We start from the raw sequence: 13607 nt of genomic DNA, 5'->3' as shown, positions 1-13607 counted from the left end.
TCCTGTCACGATGCTAGCGGCTTTCATTTCCGAAAGCTCGTATCCACTTTGTTCCGTGTCACTCGGAACCTACGCGGAAGTACTGTATCCCTCCAGTCTCGGATGACAATTTCAGAGCGAGTAACGTCTGAATCGTCATTCGGTGACAGCGCTGCTCGTACGATCGCACGCTGTTCCAGAGCTACGGAAAGCACGCCTCGTTCCTACTACGCCTTATCATTCTATATACTTCTTGTCGTTCCTTAGCCTTTCACTTTCTTACTTGCGTCTTCTCAGCGATCAGGTTCGTCTGTGCGTCTAACGATAACGCTGTGTTACTGATTAGCACACGCGCTCCTTAACTTTCATTTTGGAAGCATTGCCAGTTGCAGTTTTGTGCCGCCTTCTCTTGGCGCACGTGACGAAACAGAGGTGTGTAATGAAGTGAGGACACGCACGCGCCGGCCCGGACTCTGGACTGCTTCCGTGTCGCTTTGCGCCGCCGCTGCCGCCGCCGCCGCCGCCGCCGCCTTCGCAGTAGGTGTGGACGCGGCGCGGCGTGCAGGTGCCGCCCGGGCTTCGGCGGTCGCCGCACAGATGGAGCACGAGTCGCCGCCGGCACACAGCCGCGCACAGCTTCCGCTGCCTCTCTGCGTTACGAGCTCCCCGCCTCAGCGGACAGCTGCCGCACAGCTGGTGCAAACAGCGGCTCGTTCCGAATGTTTCGACATCAGTCTGTGAGACGCGTAGTTTCGCCGCGATTTCCAAAACTGGAATTGACAACCCCATATGCCTCCTCTGTGGTCGACACAGAGTTGATTAATGTGACAACTGTCCAATACGAGCACGTCTTCTTCCTTCTTTACTCGACTGCTACAACTGCGTCCATGCCCCGTCGCTACTTTTCCTTCTTTTTTCCTCCGAGACGTAGTTCAAACTGTCTCATCAGTTCTCAAATGGAAGCACTCCTTTTGGCAGGAAACCGTAATTATAGTGTTGTCAATCTTCTTGAGTCTGAAGAATACAATGTGCAAGTGCGCTGAATATTTTCCTCCATCTTTGAAGGTACCTTGGATGTGAATCCTTTTAAGCTATAACATACGTTGTAAGTGAAACAGTACGTGAAAATTCGGTGCGTCGGTGATGCTGCGTGGGACAGACAGCCCGCCGCCTGACCTTTGCCTTTGCGACTGCCGACTACTGCTCGCCGCGATAACAGCGGCCGTGTTCCCCTCGCGGGTCGCGCGCCTTCGCCGGCCGCTCTTCGCTATCGCTCCTGTTCCAGTACAGACACACTGGTTGCTCACACGAGGAAACGTCCAGACACGCAGGATGTAACACAAAATGGAGCACACTTTTCCGCCATTTTAGTATAGCTTATCGTATCCCGTCTCCCTACATTGAATAATCACCGTTCCCCAAACATTCAGCAAAAGCGTATATAGCCGACGTGGTCGCTAACAGCTGCAGGACATCACAAAACGAGACTTCATTTCTGAAATAAATTGTTTCAAATAGTGTGTCGATAATTTTCGGGTTAGGCCCGTCTATGGCAATGGAAATATATACCAGTTTACACGTACACGTATTCGAGAGTTGCAAACAAGTTCTGACTGAAAATTGGAAAGTCTGGATGCAGAAAATCCGCTTTAAAACCAGCAAAGCAAACACACGTGTAGAGTAGCATCGACAATCCTCGTAAATTAATAATTGGTCGTTATTACATTATAGAGACTCAGAAAGTTCCTGAACGTCTTGTAACCCGAAGGTACAGTGTCTGGCATGTAAAGCACAATAGCTTACACACTGTTATGTACATATTGCAGGCCACAGATGAGGCTTTTCCAAAAATAAAGGCTGAACGTGTATGGCGTGATAAAATTAGTTTTGTTCAATTCCTCATAGACGGACCTAACGTGAGAATTATCATCGTAACATTACGCACAACTGAAGACGACGGGACAACAGAAGATGGAACATATTTCAGGTCGTTTTGATTTCTTCAGTTCGTTGTTGATGTTATTTGGTGCGGGAAATAGACATCACAAAAGACTAATTTCTTGATTGAATAAAAACTTTTAAAGCAAACATTGCAGATCGCAATTTTCTCGTCACAATTAAACGCATGCAGCGTTCTCATATTATTCTTCAATTTGTACATATTTTATAAAGATGACTACGTTATACGCCCTGCAGGACCATTCTTGTGTTAGCCAGGGTACGGTGTTTCCATCCCATTTTATGATTATTGATCACTTAGCTGTATTACCAAATTACTACGAAATGTGTGGCTTGCATGTTCACAGCTAAGGAACAGTTGACAGTTTTCGTAGCCGTTGCGTATGCTGCTCTTACGATAATACCTGTTATACTATTGCAAATAATGAGCTTTTACTCCCAGTTCTTCTCATGCAAACTGGACAATTTCCAATTGACCGTCAGCGTGCGAATGTCATTCATATTTCTAGCACTAGCTCTGCTTTCACGTTTTTATCCTTTGCCTCTCACGTATGATCTGTCTTTTATTCTGTTATTTACATCTGTTAGCGCTACTGTACGTTGATGTTTCTATCAATTGACTCTCACATATGATACGTCTTCTACATGTGGCACGTTGCCGATCAGCTGTATAACACAGCTTCCCTGTCTTGTAGTTTTAACTACATTCCCCTGTCACTTTTATGGTTTTAAAATTAGTTGGACTTTGGCACAAGCTGCTTGGATTTCATTCATGAATTACATATGATCTACTTCCTACAAACGGCATGTTGCCAGTTGAGGATGAAATACCAATCTCAATTTTATACCATTATCATCTATATATTTTGAAATCAATTTCAATGCAGAGTGAGCCTCTTCTTCTTTCTGATCTACAATTCTTCCGACAGATCTACAAACCGGCTTGCTCACGGTGACAATTTCGGCTACTTACTGCAGTGGTTTTGGTACTTAGGAATGCATACTGTTGCATGACGACATCGTGCTTTCCAATGCTTATTCACCGCCTTTTCATATTTTGAACAGTATGTTACTAAATGACCATTAACATAGTTTGTACTACACTGTTAAATGCATTTTCAAATATTGACTTTTACATCTAGAATTGGCTCCCCATTATTTTGTCTCAGGTACTGTACGGTGTTTATGTATTCTGCTTGATTGTACATAATTTCCTTAGGGTATGTTTCCTACATGCGTTACAGATCCGAAGATGGTTGCAGATAGCAACCGAAGCTAGTTATTTAACTTTTAACTGTAATAGAAAAATTGCTGTCGGATCGTTAAAACTGTTTACTTTAAAAAAAATTTTATTCAGTAAAGCACATTAAGACCGCCGCCTCTCCCTCCTGACCAAGAGAGGCTCCACCGTCTAATTTCTTTCTGTAAAAGTATTTTCTAACTAGTCATTCGAAACAGCTGCGGTTTGTTTGCCCGATAAATTGCAAATGAAGTATTCCCTGGTTCACAATATGTTAAAAATAATTTCACCTCGGCTGCCCTATTCCCTAACTGCTTTCCCACGCCGATAGTGATTATTTGGAGAACTTTCATTTTAGAAGGGGTCAGATGTTGGTATTCGTGGAACACATCCCAAACGCGGAATTTAACGTTCGGCTTTGTGTCTGCTGTCTTCAGATTTCACACCAGATTGATCCGAGTGTAGACTGAACACTAGGTATGGACACATTCAGTGAATTTACATGAGATCAGAATTTAGTTGTACTTTTTGACAGGCCTGGAATGTATTGTTCACTTCCCGCACAGCCCCTTCTTGCTGCTGCACTAATTGTCATCGGTTATTTTCTCTCTCAGTATCCCAACATTCTTTATAAAAGCGTGCGTTCTGTTTTCCAACATTATCCTAACGGGACCATAAAACCGAGGTGAGTCTTTTGCCGTCTTTCGTCGCTTTGCTTCTTACTTATTTGATTCGACCGTCGTCGATCGGATCTTTGAGTTTTTATCAGTGCTGTTCTGCGTTTGTCAGGATCGCCGTCCGTGTAACAGCAAACCAATCGCCGATTCCTCCCTCGTGGATGATATTCCTAGTGGCCAGGAGCTTAAAATGTATTTTTCTCGTGTGGACTGCCAAGTAGTTAGTTCGAGGCGGTTGTCAACGAGTTCAGTAGTACTTCTCTATTAAGTCCGCACCGCCGATAACTCGTGCGTGGTTTTCCGAAGTGTTAGTCACCACCTGCGACGTGCTCTCATTTCCGTGAATCTATCCTCGCGCCGCGTCACGACACGTTCGAGATAAAATTCCTGCGTTAAGTACTTGACGCTAACGCGACGCTTGCGACGTAAATCCGTAGCCGTGAATGGTGACGAATGTGGTGCGCTGTCGTGTCGCCGGACTCTGCGAGCGCAGCTGTCACCTGTGCGGCGTGCTCTGCAGCCAGCGGCGGTGCTCAGCACGCCGGCTCCCACCCTACTTTCCGGTTTTCCGTCGTTTTCGCGACTCCCTCCGGGACGGTTTCTCTGCAAGGGCGGTGCCGATTTCTTTCCCCGTCCTTCCGTTCTCGGAGCCAGTGCTCCGCCTCTGGTGGCGCCGCCGCCCTAATCCTCCCGGCATCCTCGCTTCCTTCCTTCCTTTTTCCTCCAACCGTCGTTCCATCGTCCGGCGCCCTCAGGATTTTCGCTGCGGACTGACTCGTGCAAAATTTTATTTTGTACGAGTGACCTCAACGAGCGCCATCCTTTAGTTTCTTGCTGCTGATATTTCACTAGTTGAGCCCTGCTGTGTTACTCTAGGTTAAACAGTAGTTTATATTGAAATGTTAATCCCGGAACTCACTATCCGCGCGTATCGCCATAAAAATGCTATCTCTTGAAAGTCTCGCAGCCCACGCCAGTTGCGGCCCAGGAAACCGTGCGCATCGAATTATGAGATGATGCGAAAAGTTGACAGAGTTTGTGCCGCTCGCTCGTTTCTTTGTCTGAGAAAGTTGCTACGCGACCGAGTGCCCAATTACAGAATGTCCCAGAAAGGAGTCAATAATTTTACGGCTGTTTGCAACATGCTTAGCACGTGTAAGATCACAGTTGTCACGGGTCGCCAGAAATCTATTGCAATACTTGTTCTTTGCGTGTATGTAGAGAGAGCTGGGTGCCCGCCGTTGGCCGGGTACGTACCTATTTCCACCTTACCGTTAATTTATGTCCTTCCTCCTCTCCCTGTGCCTTTTACTTCTTTCCTCCCCATATCAGTCCTCTCCTGCACGCTCCGCCACTTTCTGTTGATTTCATGCACCCATCCCTGTGCAACTGCTCCTCCATCTCTCTCTCTCTCTCTCTCTCTCTACCTTCCTCTCTCTGTCTCTCTCCTCGACCCAATAGCAGGATGGTCGTTCTTAACCACCACAGTATTTCTTTCCAGATTGTAACCATAATATTTCTACCAAATTTGGTTGAAATCGTTCCAGAGTTTAGGACGACCTTTTTATCCGTGGCTTTCCCCACATACGCACATGTCAAATCTATATCACATATATTTAATACATTTCACCTGTATCTCGAGCAAATTTCTCCCTGCTGTTTCATTTTCACGTAGCTCAGTTTTTATGACCTGAACTATATTCGTAGACTGATATAATTTTGCAGATACGTCTAGTCCTATACGTGGCTACTGTCTACGAACTGTATTGCAAATAGAGTTAGCAGTAAAGAAGTAATCAATGAAAATGTCAGACATATGCGGCAGTTTTCACGCTTCTCAGTGTTTACGACGCCGCAACTCCTGAAATATGTATCGTGCAGCGATATATTTTTCTTTTTACGTTCGGCTGTGGAACTTGGCCGTGACATCTACCCTTCCTACCAACTGCAGCCTGCTCTTGTTCCCCCCCCCCCCCCCTAGGTCCCCCTTTTCCTCTCCCCTCCTTCTCCCTGAGTGGATTTTCCTCCTTCCCCCCACCCCCTGAGCCCCTGCACCCCCTCCTCAGCTGTTTTCCTCTCCCGTACCTTCCCTCCCCAGTCCCCTTTCGACGCGGCCCCCACCTCGCCCCCCTCTCCCTCCCCTCCTTCTCGCCTACTTTTTCCTTCTTCCTTCTTCCTTGTCCCCGACCCCTGGCGGCTCCTCCCACATTTTTTTATTCATTATCAAGTGTGCTGCGTTAGTGTTGCGTTCGGTCCCATTGTGCAGCGTCATCAAGTGATGTGGTTTTAATTGTGAACTCGAACTGTATATAGTCCACGATTGTTCATGTGATTTCTTATACTGTGGCCGACTTTTTTTGGGGGGGATTTGAGGTCCGCCAATTACGCAAAACACCGTTTTTCTCAGTATGGGTACTGAGAAAAACGGCGTTTTGCGTAACTGGCGGACCTCAAATCCCAAAAATCTTAACTGCAAACACGGCCAATACAAGGAGCTGCAAATCAAAAGATGGATATTTTTAACTTGAGTTTCACTCCAGTGATTTGAAGTGCGCAACGAGCTGCCAGTTGTGTTCTTTTACCTTTATGTCCCCCCTGTGCATGTCCCCATATTAGTGTATATTTTAATATCCATCATCTCCATTTACTGTGTTTTTTATGTCCCCATTTCATTCCCCCCTTTTAGTAAGCTTTCTGCTTTCATGTATTGTGTAAACCCCTGCCGCCCGGAGTGGCCATGCGGTTCTAGGCGCTACAGTCTGGAACCGAGCGACCGCTACGGTCGCAGGTCCGAATCCTGCCTCGGGCATGGATGTGTGTGATGTCCTTAGGTTAGTTATGTTTAATTAGTTCTAAGTTCTAGGCAACTGATGACCTCAGAAGTTAAGTCGCATAGTGCTCAGAGACATTTGAACCATTTTTGTAAACCCCTTTTGGCTGCAGAGCAGTGGACTGTACCACTGCCAGCCCTCCACTGCGAATATGGGGCAGGGGAATGAAATTACAATAAAGAAAAAAAAACCGTAGATATTTCGGCACCAAACGCTGACTGGAAGTATCGTGCACGACGAGGGGCCATATAGTCTGCAGGTTGGCAGAAACTGTTCCATCACTGCAGGCGTGCCTGTTTGGTAAAACATGCACGCCAGGCGGCTCTTGCACCTGTCGTAGGGAAAAAAGGCGTGCCTCAGCCAGAATCAGTGGAGCACTCTGCCAGTTCAGAGACGCGCCTCTGTGCCAGTGCTGACGTACTGCGTGGTGGGAGGCCGAGAATACCTCAGGCCAACGCCTCTGGGGATTACTACATTTCTGCTCAGAAGAAGAATTTAACGTTTTTCAAGCTGGTAATATTAAACTCGTTGTTATTGAACTAGTGTGTGTAGTGCCTCTGTTTGTATGTTTGTGAAGGAAACTCTCTTGATAGGCATCGACTACTCTCACAGCATACGTAATTTCGAAAATGTAGACAAGTCAATCTCGTGGTGGAGAAGCAGCTGCCGACTGCGACGGTTGCCTGTAAAATTCTTGAAATATAAGATAAATAAAACTTCTATAGGATCTTCTCCAATTGCAACACTGCCATTCGCATTTGGGCATTCGATGATTGTCTGCGAGTGAAATGAGTTCTTTTTAGCAGAGAAAACTTTCTCTATTCTCTTCACCGTGTTATTGAAGCAGAATCCTTTGTTCAAAATTAAATAGCAGCGCTCTTAGAGGCGCCATGTCGCTGAAAGCACGGCCCCTCCCGCCTGAGGTTCGAGTCCTCCCTAGGGCGTGTGTGTGTGTGTGTGTTGTTTCTAGCACACGTTAGTTTAAGTGTGTAAGTCTAGGGACCGAGGACTTCTGCAGTTTGGTCCCTTAAAAACTCACACACATTTTTTTTTTAATTAAATACCTTTGAAATGCAATAGACTGTATTATGAACGTTACGAAACTCCACATTGACATAACATATCGCCTGTGAATCTCAAAAACACAAATTATCCAATATGGTGCCTAACAATTACTGTTTCATTGCACACACTCCCTACACGTCCTATCGTTATTCTGTCTCGTAACAAAGTCTAGTCATATTCTCATTTTCTTAATTTTCTTCGCTCGCCATGGAGCAACACGGAGTCAAGGAGTAAATATTTCACTCGCTTAGGCGAAACGCACTACCTCGCAATATGTGTTCACTTTAGACCAATAACATCAGGATGGTCATTGAACCGATCAGTCTCTTTCGCCAGCTAGCACGGGCCAAGGGATATTATGGACTGCTTTAGTCCGTTCGAGAGAATGAAGTTTTATGCTATCGCGGGAATTGGCTGTACGATAATTATTTTTGAAGCGCCACTGTGTGCAACCGTGTTATTTTGTGGGAATCTTTTTCGTTATTCTTCAGAACTGTTGTTTTCATGTTCATCGGTGCTCATTTGCACTCAGTGCGTAACGTTTATGTTTTTACTCGAAAAACTCTTTGTTTTCTTGAGGTAAATGTATGGTTATGGCTTTCCGGAATTTGGACGCTTTTACGCAGCGTGTCATGGGCTCTTTTTTGTGAATTGTGATACGCCTTTTTGTTCGCCCTACTTACAGATCATTTTTTAAAAACATCGAATATTTTTGAATCGTGATGGAATCCTTTTTGATTTTACGCCTCAGAGACCACTGGACTAATGTTACGGAAACAGAGAACGGATGGAGATATAGAAACAAGATGTCCGAGAAGTGACAACAGAGTAAGGTGCTAAGTCTTGTGCTATGGTTATTACATGTCACTTGTCTATATTACGAATCAGCTGATACAATCACCCAATCCCTTTTGCAGTTTACTCTGCTAACAGCTGCCAGAGCCCACAAAAATTTGATTTATGTTATGGATCGAATTCGAAACTTTAAAACGCTGCCATGGTCCACTAACTACGAGGTATAACCTTATGTTACAGGTTTAACGCATTGAGCCGAGCACCAGAGTCAGAAGCCGTGTGTAGCCCTAAAGCCAGCGTTACCCGCTGCGCGCAGATTAGGGAAACCGGTGTTTGACAATGAGACCACTTCACACGTAATTTCAAGTAATTTCGTAGCTTTTTCTCGCTGTCACCACACACAAACTAATGAAGGCTCGTACTACATTTTCGCTGTCCTTTTAGTAAAACTTCACATCAGGCATTACGTTTTAATTTATTACTTCTTTACTATTAGCTCTATTCGCAACACATTTTGAAGGCAGTATCCACATATACCACTGAATGTGGACGCAAAATTACAGCTTTGTATGACGCACAGTTCAAGAGATACGTCATAAACACTGATGTCCGTGAAAAACTAGCTTTTCTTAAAATGGAGCACAGTCACCCACACTATACTTAAGCACTGGATGATCAGAAAGTATTAAAAAAAACACAAACAGGGTTTTGTGCCTTCAGCCATAAAGGTTTTACATCCTTATCGTCAGATATTTAACACGTTACCTCATCTGTAAGGTAATCAGACGTCTGAAGCTGTTTTGCACACGAGAGCCCGATGCTTTTAGGGAAAGGATGATACTGGTGTTATCTAACAGAATACTATAGAAATAGTTTTCATCCGCCTACAAATTTACTGACTGACTGATTCACCATCGCGCAGCCCATACTGCAAAGGACAGAAACGAGTACCTTAGAAAGGTACAATATCTTAATACTGTCGTTTAAGAATCGATTTTTTGAAATTCCAACCATAAGATGGTTAAGCAGGGGACGAAATGATTTCTGAAAATATGTCACTATTAAGGCAATATTGAAGCTAGACCTACGAAAATTGATATTTGGATTCTCGATCAGAAATAAAGAAATTTTTGTAAATTTATCCCCTATGAGGGTAAAATAGAGGGAGGAATTTCTTGTGAGTAAATCATTATTGAAGAGATACTAAAGTATTTTCAAAGCTATGTCTATGAAAACTGGTGTTTAACTTTTCGGTTACAAATATAAAAAAATACGTGTTTGAATGTCTTTGGAAATTCAGCCCCTGAGGGTAAGAAATAGAGGATCAAAATTGTTAAGAAAATATATCGATACATGGACCCCGTCAGATCTGAATTCTCTCTGGAGGAAGGAAAAATTTTCTGTATATACTGTAATACTCTTAGGTGATTTTTTAATGATTTTAGATGCAAGTTGTATACAAAAATATGTACCAGTTCTCAAAATATTTTCTACACTGGGCTTTTTTTGCAAATCACTAAAATAACTAATTTTGAAGTATTCATTGTTGTAATAAATAAACTGATCCTTTAATAAGTACAATGCAAAATAACAATAATAATGTTCATTTATGCCGAGGAATGTGACTAACCAACCACTTCCGTGTATTCTGGCGGTTACGAGCTGCTGCACACTGCTACATTGTCTTATTGATATTCCTATAGAAAATCTCAACTGGTGGCAGCAGTTGTACACGATTAAAAGATTTAACTTTCACAAGTGTGTACATGAGGTTTCCAATGTGGAAAAATATTAATGTTGCAACTGAAAGACAGTAGGATTTTGTCCGCAGCTCGTGGTCGTGCGGTAGCGTTCTCGCTTCCCACGCCCGGGTTCCCGGGTTCGATTCCCGGCGGGGTCAGGAATTTTCTCTGCCTCGTGATGACTGGGTGTTGTGTGATGTCCTTAGGTTAGTTAGGTTTAAGTAGTTCTATGGGACTGATGACCATGGCTGTTAAGTCCCATAGTGCTCAGAGCCACAGTAGGGTTTAGTGTATACAGTTATAGCCAGACGTTTCAAAGGGTTAAAATTTTTAAGCTAAATTTATGAAAAGTGTTATTTCGCTTCTCAGTTAGATATCAAGAAATATGTGTTACGGGATAAAAGTTTCTACTGGAAAGTCTCCACAAGAACGCAAAGGACATGATAACCTTGGACTCTAGCTACCAGAATCATTTTATGGTCAGAAGTACCTCCGGAAAAGATCATGATTCTATGGCCTCAATTAGCGTGAAAAGCTTAGAGTGTGTTTTGATTTGTGAAGAACGTAAGAATTTAATTAAAAAAATAAAAATAGAAAATAAAAAAATATCTGCGCGGTACATACGGTCTGCACGAGCGAAGCGGCGGGTGCTCGCTAATCCAATCATAAAGTTCATTGTAGCAAAAGAAAATGTTGAAGATAACGTTATGTGTACGACACTATGAATTGAAACGAAGTTGATCTAATGCAACCACGAACTAAGGAAATGAAACTTCATCTCTCTGCCACAATTTTCGTGGCTGTCTCGGAGAGACTTGGTCTCTCGGTAGTCGTTTCTCGGCATCTTAGCGTAAGTGAGAACATTATATCTCATTTGTTCCATACTGTCCGGTTGTTGAGTTTCCCGGGACAACTGTCAGGTAGATGTTCTGTGAGTTATCGCTATTGTAACTGAAATAGTAAAATGCACACACTGTGCACACAAAAAATAAGCAGTGATAACGTTTAAATGAAAGTTGCATCGAGGAAATGCCACTTGGACTTTATACTGGCTGCCGTAAAAGATGGACGGATTGCTGTGCGCCGGGTCACCTGGCTACGGGATGCGCTCGTAGTTGGTGTTGCTTCCCCGTGATGGCTGTACACTTTAAGACCGTACTCGTGTGTATCAGTGCCAAGAGGTCGCGCAACGAAGTCAGGAAGCTCCGTTTCCGAAACTTTCTGCGTGGAACTGTGTCCACTCAGCGCCGTAGTTAGGGCTCTTTTGGAAGGACGTATCGAAGGCAATTGCTTCCAAACGTCTGCGGTGGACCAATCAGAAATGGGTACACCCGAATCGAGTCCTGACGTTTACAGTGTCGCGTCTTTGTGAGCGCCATCAGCAAATTTTGAAGAAACGTAGTGGGTAACGACCACGGCCACCCATGAGTTGAGTTGCGTCAAAGTGATCCAGTTCCCTAATAGTCGATTAACTCTCGCTCGTGCCGCAGAACTTTAGGCTCTCTCTGTCCGTGACTATGAAGTCTGCCAATCCTTTAGGTCTTCCCGCCGAAACCAGTACGATGAAGCCACGTTTCTAAATCGTACGCAACGATCACAAACCGTAGTCGACGAAATGTCGTCAGGAAAGGTGTGACGGAGAGTGTGGGTAGGCTCTGCTAGTACGGCAGTAGATGTACCCCCGTACTCTCGCCGTGAAGGCGACGTTGTGAGAAACACAAACACACACACACACTCGGCGGCAGTGCTGACACGTGCTGTTGTCCCGCAAGGAGCGCCTTCTGCGAAACGTTTGCTGTGTCGAAAGATTCCTTTATCATCGAGATACGCACTGAGATGCTTTGTGGAGAATATCTCTTCTCGTCGGATACCGTGCAACTAAAAAGTTGTGTGCTAAGTCTACTGTTAAGCACAGTAAACGTATTTCGTTGCGGTTGCTTGTAATTTGTTAGCCACGTTACCGCGCTTGTGCACCTGTGCGGCATTGGCCGAGCGCTCTCTCTTCGCACCGGAGCCAGTGGTGACGGTGAAGCAGGAGGTGGATCCGCTGTAGTGACTCGCGCAGTAGTTCGGCCGCCGCGCCCCCGCCCCCCGCCACCGGGCCGGTTATCTCGCGCCTCTGCCGCTGGCGCTGGCGGCCGCGCAGCCGCTCGCCAGTGCTGCCGCCGCCTCCGCCTCCGCCGCTGCTGCTGCGACGCCGGCAGCCATGCAGCGCCGGCCGGGCCCGACGGGCAGCGGCCTCGCCGTGGGCCGCGCGCGACAGGCGTTCTTCAAGTCGGTCAGTACGGCGCCCAGCCGGAGCTCGCCGGGCGCCGGGCGCCGGCCGCCACTGCCGCCGTTAGCTTAGCGCGAGTCGTCGAGCGAGGGAGCGAGAGTGGCGTTCTTCAGTCTGTCGTTGCGCAGCGAGTATTGTGCTCTCGCACGAAATTACGTGAGTAGCGGCGACCGTTACGGGTCGGGCAGTCGTTCGAGACTGCCCTCACTGCAGACTCGCGGCTACGTACCTCCAGGGGGCGTGGCCCCGCGGGAGCCGCCACTCCCGTTACTCCTATAATCTGCCATAATCTGCCGCTCTTTGTCGATTAACACGTACCACTACACAGAGCACCGCCAGGGTCGCAAGCGAATCCAGCCCCTGTACTGCACTTAACACAAGTAATACCACATGTCGGTGATAAATTGTACACTCGGAGGTTCCTGTATAATCGTATCCAGTAGAAAATGATATGGCATTATTGCTCATGTCGTAGTATAACCTGTGTCAAGTGCGTCCGTTTAGTTTGCTCGTGATAGGTATGGTAGATACCGGTATTCGTGAGATTTGTTAAATAATCGGAAGTGGAGGGAACTGCCTACATAACCTTTCCCCACATTTCGGCTCTCATTATTTTATACGTTACCCTAAACTCGTGCGGCATCAGTTAGCAATAAGGCACACAATTTGGGTATTGTTCTCCACTGTGCTCGCTTGCGAACAAGAAGCTCTTATCTTATCGTTCACAGATTTTGACAGCTGAGATGCCCAACTGGGTACGTGCCAATAGACCAGTGCCGAATGGACACAAAACCAAATACCGATACGACGAGTGTCACGCTTCTTCTTCACAACTATTACAAACTTCCCAGCTCACACAATCGTGGCCGGGCTCATTTCAACTCGTGTTTTGCGAATGTTGTGCAGGGAATAAGACCTGGGACTCACGTCGCAGTTAGCAGTCGTGTCGGTCGATGCGTACATTCCTGCTTGTAACGTTACGTATTTAAATAAAGCTCTCTCGTGATTTCATCCCGCTTTCGATTTGCATTGTTACGGCAGTGC

General features: G+C 45.6%; 1 protein-coding gene across 7 annotated transcripts in view; it reads left to right on the top strand.

Moving 5' to 3' along the window:
* The window catches only part of LOC124545731 (NAD(+) hydrolase sarm1), an 875530-nt gene that overhangs the window by 670717 nt on the left and 191206 nt on the right, over window positions 1-13607 (top strand). The window lies entirely within an intron of this gene.

Source organism: Schistocerca americana, chromosome 1 (genome assembly GCF_021461395.2).
Source record: "Schistocerca americana isolate TAMUIC-IGC-003095 chromosome 1, iqSchAmer2.1, whole genome shotgun sequence".
NCBI lineage: Eukaryota > Metazoa > Arthropoda > Insecta > Orthoptera > Acrididae > Schistocerca > Schistocerca americana.
The sequence above is the reverse complement of the archived record's forward strand: the minus strand, read 5'-3'. Positions and strand labels throughout refer to the sequence as shown.